The sequence below is a fragment of the Aedes aegypti genome, chromosome 2 (assembly GCF_002204515.2).
Source record: "Aedes aegypti strain LVP_AGWG chromosome 2, AaegL5.0 Primary Assembly, whole genome shotgun sequence".
Taxonomy (NCBI): Eukaryota; Metazoa; Arthropoda; class Insecta; order Diptera; family Culicidae; genus Aedes; species Aedes aegypti.
The window spans coordinates 72,318,528-72,331,490 of NC_035108.1; the positions used below are offsets into that span (position 1 = coordinate 72,318,528).

General features: G+C 35.5%; 1 protein-coding gene across 3 annotated transcripts in view; it reads left to right on the forward strand.

Annotated features, from left to right (window-relative positions):
• LOC5565651 overlaps positions 1-12,963 on the forward strand; it is a 60,648-nt gene that overhangs the window by 16,460 nt on the left and 31,225 nt on the right. The window contains exon 1 of one of the 3 annotated variants that reach the window (XM_021841210.1): positions 8,510-8,529. The exons of the other annotated variants lie outside the window; for them this stretch is intronic. The gene's annotated coding sequence lies outside the window, so the exon portion shown is untranslated. Of the gene's footprint in view, positions 1-8,509; positions 8,530-12,963 lie in introns of those variants that run through there. 3 annotated transcript variants of the gene reach the window in all.

The following is a 12,963-nucleotide window of genomic DNA, read 5'->3' on the forward strand; positions in this document are numbered from 1 at the left end:
AATAGCACCACAAATGCTTACACACCTCATAACAGCACTTCCGCTGCATAGAAACCCTATTACAGCATCATTAATGCTTCTAAGCCTGATGCATACAGGCATTAAATAAGCACTATATTGGCTTTATATTCGAATTCAGGGCATGTTTAAATGCTATTCAGTGTTTTGACAGATATACCACGTGCTTTGTGTTTGCATATAGTGGTAAGAGGGAGTCAAACATAAATCTTCTCACTACTACAATTGCAGGTTTTATGACGGGGAAAAGTGGTTTAAATTGGTCACTTTTCTTTCCAATACTATTCATCTTATGTGGCCGTAGGAGCAAAGGAGCAGGACAACAACTCAACAATACGGGTGTCGCAGGTTCGAGACGCAAAATGAGGAATTTCATCATCATAAAACGAGGATTAAAATGTGGCAATTGTAAGTCCTCAAAAGGATAAAAACTACCAAAACGAATATGTCTGATACGGAGAAGTACTATCTGTATCATTTTATTACATTTTTGCATACTATTAGAGGTTTCCGTTTTCATTCATTCATTTATTTACCTCGTGTACCAGTTGCTTGGCCGCATACGCGAAAGCTCTCTGGCTGCGTACGCGAAAGCACAAAATATTCGCCCTAAAAACCTGGCGAAAACAACTGACGTTTCTCACGTGGTCTTATATCAGCATTAGTGGTGCAGAGAAGCATGGTTATATCTTGGCACTATAATGGCACGCTATTTCGCCTTTTCTGGCATTATAATAGCATTATATGCGTATATAAAACTGACATGCATCAAATGATTACCCTATATGCGCATATAATGCTGTTAACGTGCCGCATTATCGTGCTTACTGGTTACTTGGGTATCATAGCACGTCTAGTTTTTGAGATATTGGCTGTAAAAATGCTTAATTTGACAATTTCATCCAACTTACATGCAAGTTTTCCAGCTTGTGCTTTATACAAGCCCAGATCCAAATTTCTAAACGGGGTTATTTACAACCAAGTGAAATTTGGGCTGCAAATCCCAAAAAGGTTGTGGGTTTTATAAACTCTGTTTTGCCTGATTGGGAAAAGACTAAGCGTCTAAGTGCTTGAGCTGCTCACTTGATACACGGTGACCAGCTTTTAGTTCGTTCTTTTCAATGATGTGAACAGTAAACAAGGACATGCCACAAATGTTCAATCTAATAGACGCTGTTGCTCAATCATTCAAAAAAAAAAAACAAAATCACCTCCTAAAAGGATCTAAAATAATACGACCGTTACTCTAATCAAATGCAAATGTCCAATTAATAAACGCGTAACGGACTGTCGAAATTACTATAAAAACCCTATCTATATACATTAGAAATTTCTCATAAAAAATCTTCCGAACAACGTTTTTGGATAGAATTTTAAAAAGATATTGCACAAACAAAGTGTGTACAAACAGCTTTTGATCTGATTTTTATTATTGATCGTCTTTGAAGCGTTAAGGATTGCTGTTAATCAGACTATATGGTCAACACAATTTGTTGCCCTATTTGTTCATTTTGTTTGCGTTTGAAGATAAATGCCATACACAATCAGATATTTTCTTCAGCGTAACTTTCCATACAGCACGCATAAAAAACATTCAAATTTTATTGGTGTGGCTAGCCACAACCAAAGATTACTTTATGTCCAACATACTGTTAATTGTTTTGCACTGTATCGCTCTATTGATTTAATGAAACGAGCTCACCCGATCTTTATCGAAGAATGTTTCAGGTCTGTTTATCCATCCTGTTTTTAAATACCTACCATATTGGTGACAGTGTCAATTAGATCCAGCTCATACCGCAAACTGAGTGATGAATCAAATCGATAACGGAGTGCTGCTGGACGATGAAAGTTGTTTGGAAGTTTATTCTTCGCGCGACGACATTGGAAACCGTGGCTCATGACGCGATGATAACGATCTCGATACAGTATAAATGTGATGTAAACACAAATGGTATCAATTCACGAGATTTCTTCTTCTCGTCTCATTTGAATGACGGCACATTATTGGCTCCAACAGGTTCGAGGAAGTGTTACATGAACATTTTGCCCTGTGCAGTTGATTGAGAGGCGACTGATTCGTATTTATCGGCACCAACCAATTAAGATTCAAGAATTACGCCTATCTCTCGCTGATTGAAATGGTGTCGACAAACATGCGGATATGTCAATTGTACCGTACTTGCCACTTGGTGATAATAGATCGGGTCATATATTGTAGATGATATCGTTCAATTGAAACTTTCAATGAACTGCTGACGGGTTCATTGATGAAGATGCTTTTATACGAACGAATATGTTGAATACGAAACCAATTCTCGCTCATGGGTCTTTTTGCAAGAAAACAAATTTCTTTTCACTTGTGTCCTTCCCTCATAGACAGGAGAGCACTGCCTAATTGAAGAAAAGCGAAAACCTTGACGTCTAGACGGTTGAATTTGAAATGCCTATAGCTTATCACATCACAAGATGAACGGTTTGCTTGTGATTGTTTGAAATTTGATAACGGCGTGAAACACCCACTAGTATGAAGAGGAGAGAATGTACCGTCGGTTGATATGGCTAATGTTGTAATACTATTGCTATTTCAAAGATTAAAAAAAGCTGTTTCACTTATGTCACTTATATTCTGTGTCATTTAAGACATCATTATGATGTTTTGAAGGAATGAATATAATATGGCACAATTTGCAAAATAAATTAGGAATAACATTTTTCTGGAACGAAAAACAAATTATTTTGAAAAATATATCTTACTATAGGACCCTGACTTAAAGCCTTTTAGGAAATTGTCTATAATTTGATAACAGTGAGAGCTATTAAAAAAAAAAAACAAAATATGATCAGAAAGATGGTTCACATTAACAAAAACAATTTTTTTGTCAATGATTCCGACATGGACTTTCGACCACTTGTCAACTTTGTATTGAAAATTGTAAGAAAAAATTCAAGTCACTTGTAAAAAATCTGAACTGCTTTGACAAATGAAATGTTATATGTTGCAAAAAATGATAATAATAGCTTAATTCAGTTTTACCAAATTAGGAAGATAGTGTTGCCTAATATGATATAGACCAATCGATCAGATTTCCAGCTCAGGTAGCTTTTTGAACCTCTAGATTTGTTTATAGATATGATCATTTCAATAAACTCATCAAAAAAGAGTAAAACTTTTTTTTTTTTTTTTTTTTTTTTTTTTTTTTTTTTTTTTTTTTTTTTTTTTTTTAATTTCTTTATTAGTATCATTCCAAACATTACATTCATTTCTTATATCTAGGTGTTCTGTGTTATTAGAAAACACTATCATCCTAATTTGGTAAAACAAATTTTAGATTTAATTAACATTTTGTTAACAACATATTACATTGCATTTGCCGTAGCAGTTCAGATTTTTTACAGGTGAGTTGATTTCACCTGTTTATAAGAGAAAAAAAAACGCTTTGATTATACTTAACCTAACTTAACCTAAACATATAATGCATAAATCGCGGCAATAGAAGATTGCAACGATTTTTGCCTGAAATTATTGATTATTTTATTTGACATTTGTTCCAATGTTTCAACATTGGATATTCTATGTAACTCATTGGTACTATACCAAGAAGGAAGCCTCAGAATCATTTTCAAAATTTTATTTTGAATTCTCTGCAGAGCTTTCTTCCTGGTATTACAACAGCTAGTCCATATTGGTACAGCATACAACATGGCTGGCCTGAAAATTTGTTTGAATATCAAAAGCTTGTTCTTAAGACAAAGTTTTGATTTTCTATTAATAAGGGGATAGAGACATTTTACATATTTATTACATTTGGCTTGAATGCCCTCAATGTGATTTTTGAAAGTTAAATTCTTATCTAGCATGAGCCCTAGATACTTAACTTCATCTGACCAATTTATTGGAACCCCTCTCATCGTGACAACATGTCTACTTGAAGGTTTCAAATAAAGAGCTTTTGGTTTATGTGGGAATATTATTAGTTGAGTTTTGGAAGCATTAGGAGAAATCTTCCATTTTTGCAAGTATGAAGAAAAAATATCCAAACTTTTTTGCAATCGACTACAGATGACACGCAGGCTTCGTCCTCTGGCGGAGAGGCCTGTGTCATCCGCAAACAAAGATTTTTGACATCCCTGAGGTAACTCAGGTAAGTCAGATGTGAAAATATTGTATAATATTGGTCCCAAAATGCTGCCTTGAGGAACACCAGCTCTTACAGGAAGTCTTTCAGATCTGGAGTTCTGATAATTAACCTGAAGTGTACGATTTGACAGATAACTTTGAATTATTCTAACAATGTATGTTGGAAAATTAAAGTTTTTCAATTTTACAATCAAACCTTCATGCCAAACACTGTCGAATGCTTTTTCTATGTCTAGAAGAGCAAGACCAGTAGAATAGCCTTCAGATTTGTTGGAACGGATCAAATTTGTTACACGTAAAAGTTGATGAGTGGTCGAATGTCCATGGCGGAATCCGAACTGTTCATTGGCAAAAATTGAATTTTCGTTGATGTGGGCCATCATTCTGTTCAAAATAACCTTTTCAAAAAGTTTACTGATGGAGGAAAGCAAACTGATTGGACGATAGCTAGAAGCTTCTGCAGGATTTTTGTCTGGTTTTAAAATTGGAACAACCTTAGCATTTTTCCATTTGTCAGGAAAATATGCTAATTGAAAACATTTGTTAAATATATCAACTAGAAATGATAAGCTACTTTCTGGAAGTTTCTTGATGAGGATGTAGAAAATTCCATCATCGCCAGGAGCTTTCATGTTTTTGAATTTTTTAATAATAGTTCTCACTTCTTCCAAATCAGTCTCCCAGGCATTTTCGAAAACGTTCTCTTGATTGAGAATATTTTCGAACTCCTGAGTAACTTGATTTTCAATTGGACTAGTGAGTCCTAAATTAAAATTGTGCGCACTTTCAAACTGCATAGCAAGTTTTTGAGCTTTTTCGCAATTAGTTAGTAATAATTTGTTTTCCTCTTTCAATGCCGGTATTGGCTTCTGAGGTTTTTTCAAGATTTTAGATAATTTCCAAAAGGGCTTAGAGCCAGGGTCCAATTGAGAAATTTTATTTTCAAAATTTTTGTTTCTTAATTGAGCAAAACGCTTTTTGATTTCTTTCTGCAAATCCTGCCATATAATTTTCATAGCAGGATCGCGAGTGCGTTGAAATTGCCTTCTCCTCACGTTTTTAAGACGGATCAAGAGTTTAAGATCATCGTCTATAATCACGGATTCAAATTTTACTTCACATTTTGGAATTGCAATGCTCCTGGCTTCAACAATGGAATTTGTTAAAGTTTCAAGAGCATTGTCAATATCAAGTTTAGTTTCTAAAGAAATGTTAACATCAAGATTAGAGTCAACATACGTTTTATATATATTCCAGTCGGCTCTTAAATAATTGAAAGTGGAGCTGATAGGATTGAGAATCGCTTCTTGGGATATTTGAAATGTAACAGGGACATGATCAGAGTCAAAATCAGCATGAGTAACTAATTGGCTACAAAGATGACTAGAGTCGGTTAAGACCAAGTCAATTGTAGATGGATTTCTAGAAGAGAAAAAACATGTAGGGCTATCAGGGTATTGAATTGAGAAATATCCTGAAGAGCACTCATCAAATAAAATTCTGCCGTTGGAATTACTTTGAGAATTATTCCATGACCGATGTTTGGCATTAAAGTCACCAATGACAAAAAATTTTGACTTATTGCGAGTCAATTTACGCAAGTCAGTTTGGAGCAAATTAACTTGCTGTCCAGAGCATTGAAAAGGCAAATAGGCAGCTATGAAAGTATATTTACCAAACTGTGTTTCAACAGAAACACCTAAAGTTTCAAAAACTTTAGTTTCAAATGACGAAAACAGTTGATGTTTGATACGCCTATGAATGATGATTGCAACTCCTCCACATGCCCCATCAAGTCGATCGTTACGATAAACAAAAAAGTTAGGATCTCTTTTGAGTTTAGATCCAGGTTTCAAATACGTTTCGGTAATAACTGCTATATGCACATTATTAACTGTAAGAAAATTAAACAGCTCGTCCTCTTTACCATTCAGAGAACGAGCATTCCAATTTAAAATATTTAAATTATTATTTGGATCCATTAGAAAAACGCAATCCAATAACAATTTGATTTGTAAATTTTACACCTACTTGGACTGCTTCAGTCATAGTGGTGGCTTTGAACATTGCATCAATCATTAGATTCAATTGTTCAGTTAGAAAATTAAAATCAGAGGCAGACATGTCATGTGATTTCCCATTAGAATTTTCGGTAGACGAAGAAGCGGAATTACCTGTGGCGGTAGGGTTTTTCCATTTGATTTGAAACAAGTAGAATGGGTACCCATGGATCGAACAGGGGAGGAGGTAGAATTTCCTGCTACGATATCGGCAAAGGATTTGCCGTGGGTAGATACATTCGAAATTGAAAGATTCGAACGGCTACCCGACGGATTAAAATTTGTTTGTGAATGAGCATGATTATGATCTTCCTGGTGGGTATGATTCATGATCAAGCGATCGTTAACTGAAAAATGAGCATTGTTCGATACTCTACCAGGCAAATTCCGGAAACGACCGTTATCGTAACGGATATTATCTTTCATCTGTCTGGCACGAGCCTCAATGACCCTTTTGCGTGAAGGACAATTCCAAAAATTGGACTTATGGTTAGCCCCACAATTACAGCATGTGAATTTGGTGGTATCTTCCCTCACTGGACATACGTCTTTGGCGTGAGAAGAACCTCCGCAAATCATGCATTTAGCATCCATGCGACAATTTTTTGTACCATGACCCCACTTTTGGCACCGACGGCACTGAGTGGGGTTCTGGTAATTTCCTCCAGGTTTCTGGAAATGTTCCCATGTCACACGGACATCAAACAAAAGTTTAGCTTTTTCTAAAGCTTTAATATTATTTAGTTCTTTTTTGTTAAAGTGAACTAAATAAAATTCTTGAGAAAGCCCTTTCCGAACAATGCCAGATTGGGTTCTCTTTTTCATAATGATTACTTGGACTGGGGAAAATCCAAGTAAATCATTTATTCCATTTTTGATCTCTTCAGGTGACTTATAGTCACTTGAGAGACCTTTCAAGACAACTTTGAACAAACGTTCAGTTTTGTCGTCATAAGTAAAAAATTTGTGCTTCTTCTCTTCAAGATGTTTGAGAAGAAGCTCGCGATCTTTAAGAGTTTCCGGCAAAACGCGACAGTCTCCTTTCTTTGCGATTTGGAAGGAAACCTTGATTCCCCTAATGGAGTTCAAGATCTCCTGCCTAAATCCCGCAAATTCGGAACAACTGACCACGATAGGCGGCACTCTTTGCTTCCTCACTTGAATCAAAGAGCCTGGGCTAGAGGCTGCTTCGATTTGGTGTTCGGAAAATTTGTCTAGTGCATCGAACTGATTGCTCATTTCAATACAATTATTCATTTCACCCTTGGAAGAAAGTTCGCATTCCGGAGAAACGTCCTTTCTTCCATTCTTGCCACGTTTAGTGACAGTTTTAAATCCCACTTTTTTGGAAGGAAGTTGTGAATTCAGAGATTCACCCTTCCTTTTATTTGTTGTTGCAACCATGTTTAGTGAATAAGAAGACGAGACCTCCTAAGAGGTTTTTTCCCAAGACGGTGTCCAAGAAGGATTACCACCGCTAGCTTTCGCCAACGGGTCCAACGAAAAATCGAAGGCACGGGTCCAAACAAGGATCGTAAAGGGATCAATAGTAGAAAAATAGTACTGAAAAGTACTGTTTTAGTAGCACTGAAAAGTACTGTTTTGAATTTTAGCACTGAAAAGTACTGTTTTTGTAGCACTGAAAAGTACTGTTTTATTGCTTTAGGTAGTTTTTAAGAAAACTTCCAAGAGCAGAGAGAATTCGTGTACGCACAGCACGAAGGTACGATGCGCACTGAAAGAGTAAAACTTAGAGAAGATAAATTTCCTTCTATTTCAAGTCGAATTATATCTTTGTATCCAAGCGTTCCCGTAGGTACTATTCGAAGGAAAGCTTTATTCCGCGGAACGTGTTGACTCGACGGATGGTCAGTCAAGGCGTTAACGACGGTTTACAATTGCACTGGCAACGAAACGAATCGAGAATTCAAGTTCAGTCCTCCGGTTCGAGCCATTTAGAAATGAGTGAAATCTCGGAAGGTTCCCGGGAACCGGTGACAATGGCTTCGAACAGGCTCGAAGCGGATTGCTAAATAAATGTGATCTGTGCCGGTTGCATTGTAAACTGTCGTTTTTTTTTTATTTGCTATGTCGTCTGATTTGGACACGGCTCGGACCTATGTAGATCCATCTCGCCTTAAACTGTCGTTTTCGGGGACGCGAGTGGAAACAATCGCTGGGAAATATTTATATGGGTTTGTTGTGAAGAAGCTTAATGTGACATTTTTGGCGGTTGTGTAGTGCGTGCAAAGGTATTAAACGTGGTCAAGTGTATTTGATCTGAGATTGACGCAAGTCAACATAATTGAGGTAGATAACAGGCAATTCACTTTTTTATTAAGTGGTACTTAAACTGCAATCTGTTTAGTGTTATTCTTCTTTAAGTTTCATGGTATTAATTTGGACTGGTTAACTACTTCAAATATAATCATCGAAATTTTCTGATCATCTCCACTAGATAATTCTCAACGATTTTACAAAATTCTGACCTTCGTTTTTGAAATGGGATGTAATCTTTATTAGAGGAAAAAGGCGGAACGAAAACGAATGATCACTTTCCTTCTCAAATAAAAGTCACACCTTATAACCGAAACATTGACAGAATAAAGCAATTGTTTAATATTAACAGATAAAGATATTGAAACATCCAAACATCATAGCAATTTTTTTTCTAAATTCAAATATAAGAAACAATAAATAGAATTCAGTAGAAGCTTTCAAAACTTACACTTCATAATTATATACTTTTTGGAAGGATTGAACACTAGGATCAAACCAAAGACGATCTTTGATCAAACACTCGATTGCAATTTATAAAAATGTAAGAATATAATTGTTCCATTAGTAGATACAGAGTGTTCAGGTGGAAGAAATCATCATTGTATAATTATTCTTTAGTTGGTTATTTGATGCAAGTTTACACAATGTTAAAAAAAACTCATCACGGCGAAAACTTTCAATCTTGTATCTTTATTACAAATTTAAACCCATTTTTTTTTGGTGAAATCTTTATTGAAAACTTTTGCTGTGATAAGCAATGCAAAGTGCACGATGATTTGTTGAAAATTGTAAATCTTGGATTCCAACTTCAAGATTGCAATACTTTGAGCTCCAACGGTGATATTGTGTTTTTTTTTTATTTTAGAGAATCATAAGAAAACTTGGATGTATATTACAAGATAAACTCCGTTAGCTGATTGTTTCTTCAGATTGATGCCTTGAAAATTGTGAGAATTGGTACAAATCGCGCAAAATTTGTGATCTCGCCCTAAAGCCATTGATAACCAAGTGTGCAGCTTCGTGTTTGTTACCTCACATTTAAGAAGAAATTTGAAAAACAAAAATTAGCTGACGGCAGAAAAAAAACGTTTTTTTTTTCCAAACAGAAAAATATTAAAGAAAAGTTAGTAACTATGTTCTGCGCAAAAGCGATCGCAGCGGTCATTTTCGTGGCTGCAATCGGCATTTACCGGTGTAGTCGATGTCCTCAAACTTACCGTTAGCGACTTCTCGAACCGGGTTGACGAAACGGAAACCAGACTGAAGCCTGAAAACGCCAAGGCTGCCGAACTGTTTAGTGGCGAGGACGCATTTGCCAAGGACAATCGAATATTTTTTCTCAATCCCCAGCTTTTGCAAGGACGTGACTAGAGTAGCTTTGCTAGAAGATGTGTCGAAGTTGCCCATAATCTTTGTTTTTAGATATTGAACGTGAAGAAGACAAACTTTAAGGTCTATACACTATAACTTTTAAGAATTCGTGTGTTTTGCTTAGTATTATGCGTGGCGCGAAAAATTCTTGCGCCGACTATCTTTAAAAACGCTTGTAGATCGCCGCAGGTACTTCAAATCGTTTCAGTGTCTTCTGCGCGATCATGCCTTGGACAATCAGGAATAATCGCGCAGAAGACACCAAAACGATTTGAAGTACCTGCGGCGATCTACAAGCATTTTAAGACGTTTTCTAGATCGCCGTCGCGATAAATAATCGCGCAATGCACAGTATTAATGATGCATATTAAAGTGGGGCATGAGTTTCTTTTTAAGATTTCTAGCTCAAATCAAAACAAGTATTACAAATGTCATGGGGGCTCGAATGCTATTCAAGTAAGTAACTATTACTCTAAATGCTAAAGAAATCGATTGAGATTTGCAAAAGATATGTTATGTTATTGTTTTTAGACGTGAAAACTGTAATTTTCGGTTTAACTTTCATTGCATGGCACAAAATAAAAAAAAAAAAACAAAATGATATATTCGATTTTTTTGTAAGGGCTTTTTTATGCGGTGTCCGGTCATTAGACCAAATGACGTTAGGCCTAAATACGTTTGGTCGAATACGAATTTTTGCTGTTTATCCATTTGTTATCTAGAAATAGATGAAGAAATTACACCAACCTCACTGGTTATAAAAACAAGCAGTTTGGTCAATTTTTGACAAATTTGTTCAATACAATTGATTTAAAAAGGATATAAATATAGAGGATATTCATAATTTTTAATATGAGTGAGGACTGGTAGCAGGTTTCTTTTAAGAGATTTGGTCTCGTTTTTAGTACGTCTCTAAAAAGTATCTTTTTTAATGGAAGGTCTCTTCTTCTTGGCATTTACGTCCTCACTTGGACAGAGTCTGCTTCTCAACTTTGTGTTCTTATGAGCACCTACACAGTTATTATTGTGTATTTCTTTCACTACTAGACTGCGAACTGCGATGGGTATTTTTCACCCTTGATGTATTTTCGTGCATTCTATACGATTGAATTGATTCATATAGAATGAATCAATTATCAAAATGTTGACTGGGATCCCCCACCATTCCGAATCCCGTTAGCAAATTGTCAAGAAGGTTCTTAGAAGTTAGGTGAGTGTTTCATCAATGTATCTCCCAAGCATTTAACCAGAAATCATCAGCTCTGGAGGCTCTGCATTGAATATTATAAGAGGTTTGCTAAAAGAGGATCTTAACACATACCAAATTATTGTTTACTTGAATCAGCAATTTTTTACTGAAATTTCTCCTAGCTGACATTTTTATTAAACTGAATTGCTAATCTTCAGTGCAGAACGCTGAAAAAACAGCAGGTTCTCAAATTCAGCAATTTGATTTGCTGGAAATATCACCTAAGCAAAATAAAGAGTGCACTGTTGTTGGATGCATTCTTTGCTAGATTTGTACCTTTGAAGTTTAAGTGTTTCACCTTAAGGTGAAGATGAATCGAAGCCAAACCTCATATTTTCAGAAGCACAAATCTGAAGAACCGAACACCCGAGCTGAAAACTTAATCGATTGGTCACCACCAGCTAGTGACCAATCGATTAAGTTTTCAGCTTAAACGGACGTTTGGTTCTCCAGATCCGTGCTCTAGAAAATTTGAGGTTTGGCTTTGATTCATCTTGACCTTAAATTGTGGTTATATATATATATATATATATATATATATATATATATATATATATATATATATATATATATATATATATATATATATATATATATATATATATATATATATATATATATATATATATATATATATATATATATATATATATATATATATATATATTGCTGTGTGCGTTTGAAATGCAAATATCAAATGCGGGTACACTAGATGCGGTAAGATTTTTCTCTAGAAAAGCGGTGTCAAAGATAGATTTTTCTTGCTAGGGCGGCGGTGATTTCTCTAGACGTTGCTAGGTGTCCTTCGGTTATTTTGTGTTACCACATTTGGTTGACATTTAGTCGAGATTTGCATCTCAAATTCAAACAGCAATATATGTTCGTAGAAATCTGTCAACTGCTATTCATTCTAGTGATATTTGCCATAATCTGACAGTTACTACTTTCTGTAAGATGAGTCACTTTTAGCATATTATGGCTTAAAAAGCGCTTCGATAATATATTCTGAAGCCAATTAATGTTTTGCACTTTCATAATCCGGGAACAAATTGATCACTATTTCACAAGTTTTTGTTATGTTATTCTTTGGAATTCAAATATTGTCAGAAATTCCATTGTACTTCATTGATTTCTATCAGCTTATGTGATCGATTATGCACGAAATAATATTGAACATTTTATAAAATTGAGTAGTTTTAATATCAAAAATTTAAAATGACACGCTGTGGTGGAATTGATCATCATATAACAAAGCAGGTTTTAGAATAAAAAGTTTACCTATCTACTAAATTTGGGTCTCCTGAACAGGGATTGAATCCTGAGAAAATTGAGAGAATCTCTCACGTATCGCTCTCTGTAACTATCATAACATGCTGCACATTATGAGAGACTGTTTATCGTATACTGCTACAAGTTTGATCAGATTGGGGGGATAGTAGTGCATGATAAAACCCCTCTAAACATGCTCCAAGCCTGGGGGACACTGTTGTTATTGGAAGTTCGTGGATTGTTTATCGTGCCAGTAAAGAAAAACACCTATCCCCAACGGTAAACAAGCGAGAAAAATGGATTTTATCATCGCTCTCTCGTTGGGGCTCTCGCTCGCTGCTTCCATTTATCAGACTTGTTACACCTTGCGATACAATGACGATCGTGGACCGCAACAGATTGGATGTTTTTCTTTGCTTGCTTTGATCGTGCTTCATTCTCAAATGAGAGCGAATTCTGCAACGCCTGCTCCTGAATCAAAAAAAAAAAAAAAACGATGTCAAAATTCTTACAACTCGTTTATATCATCATTTTATTACAAAATCAAACTTTTTAAATCTAGTACGCCTAGATGC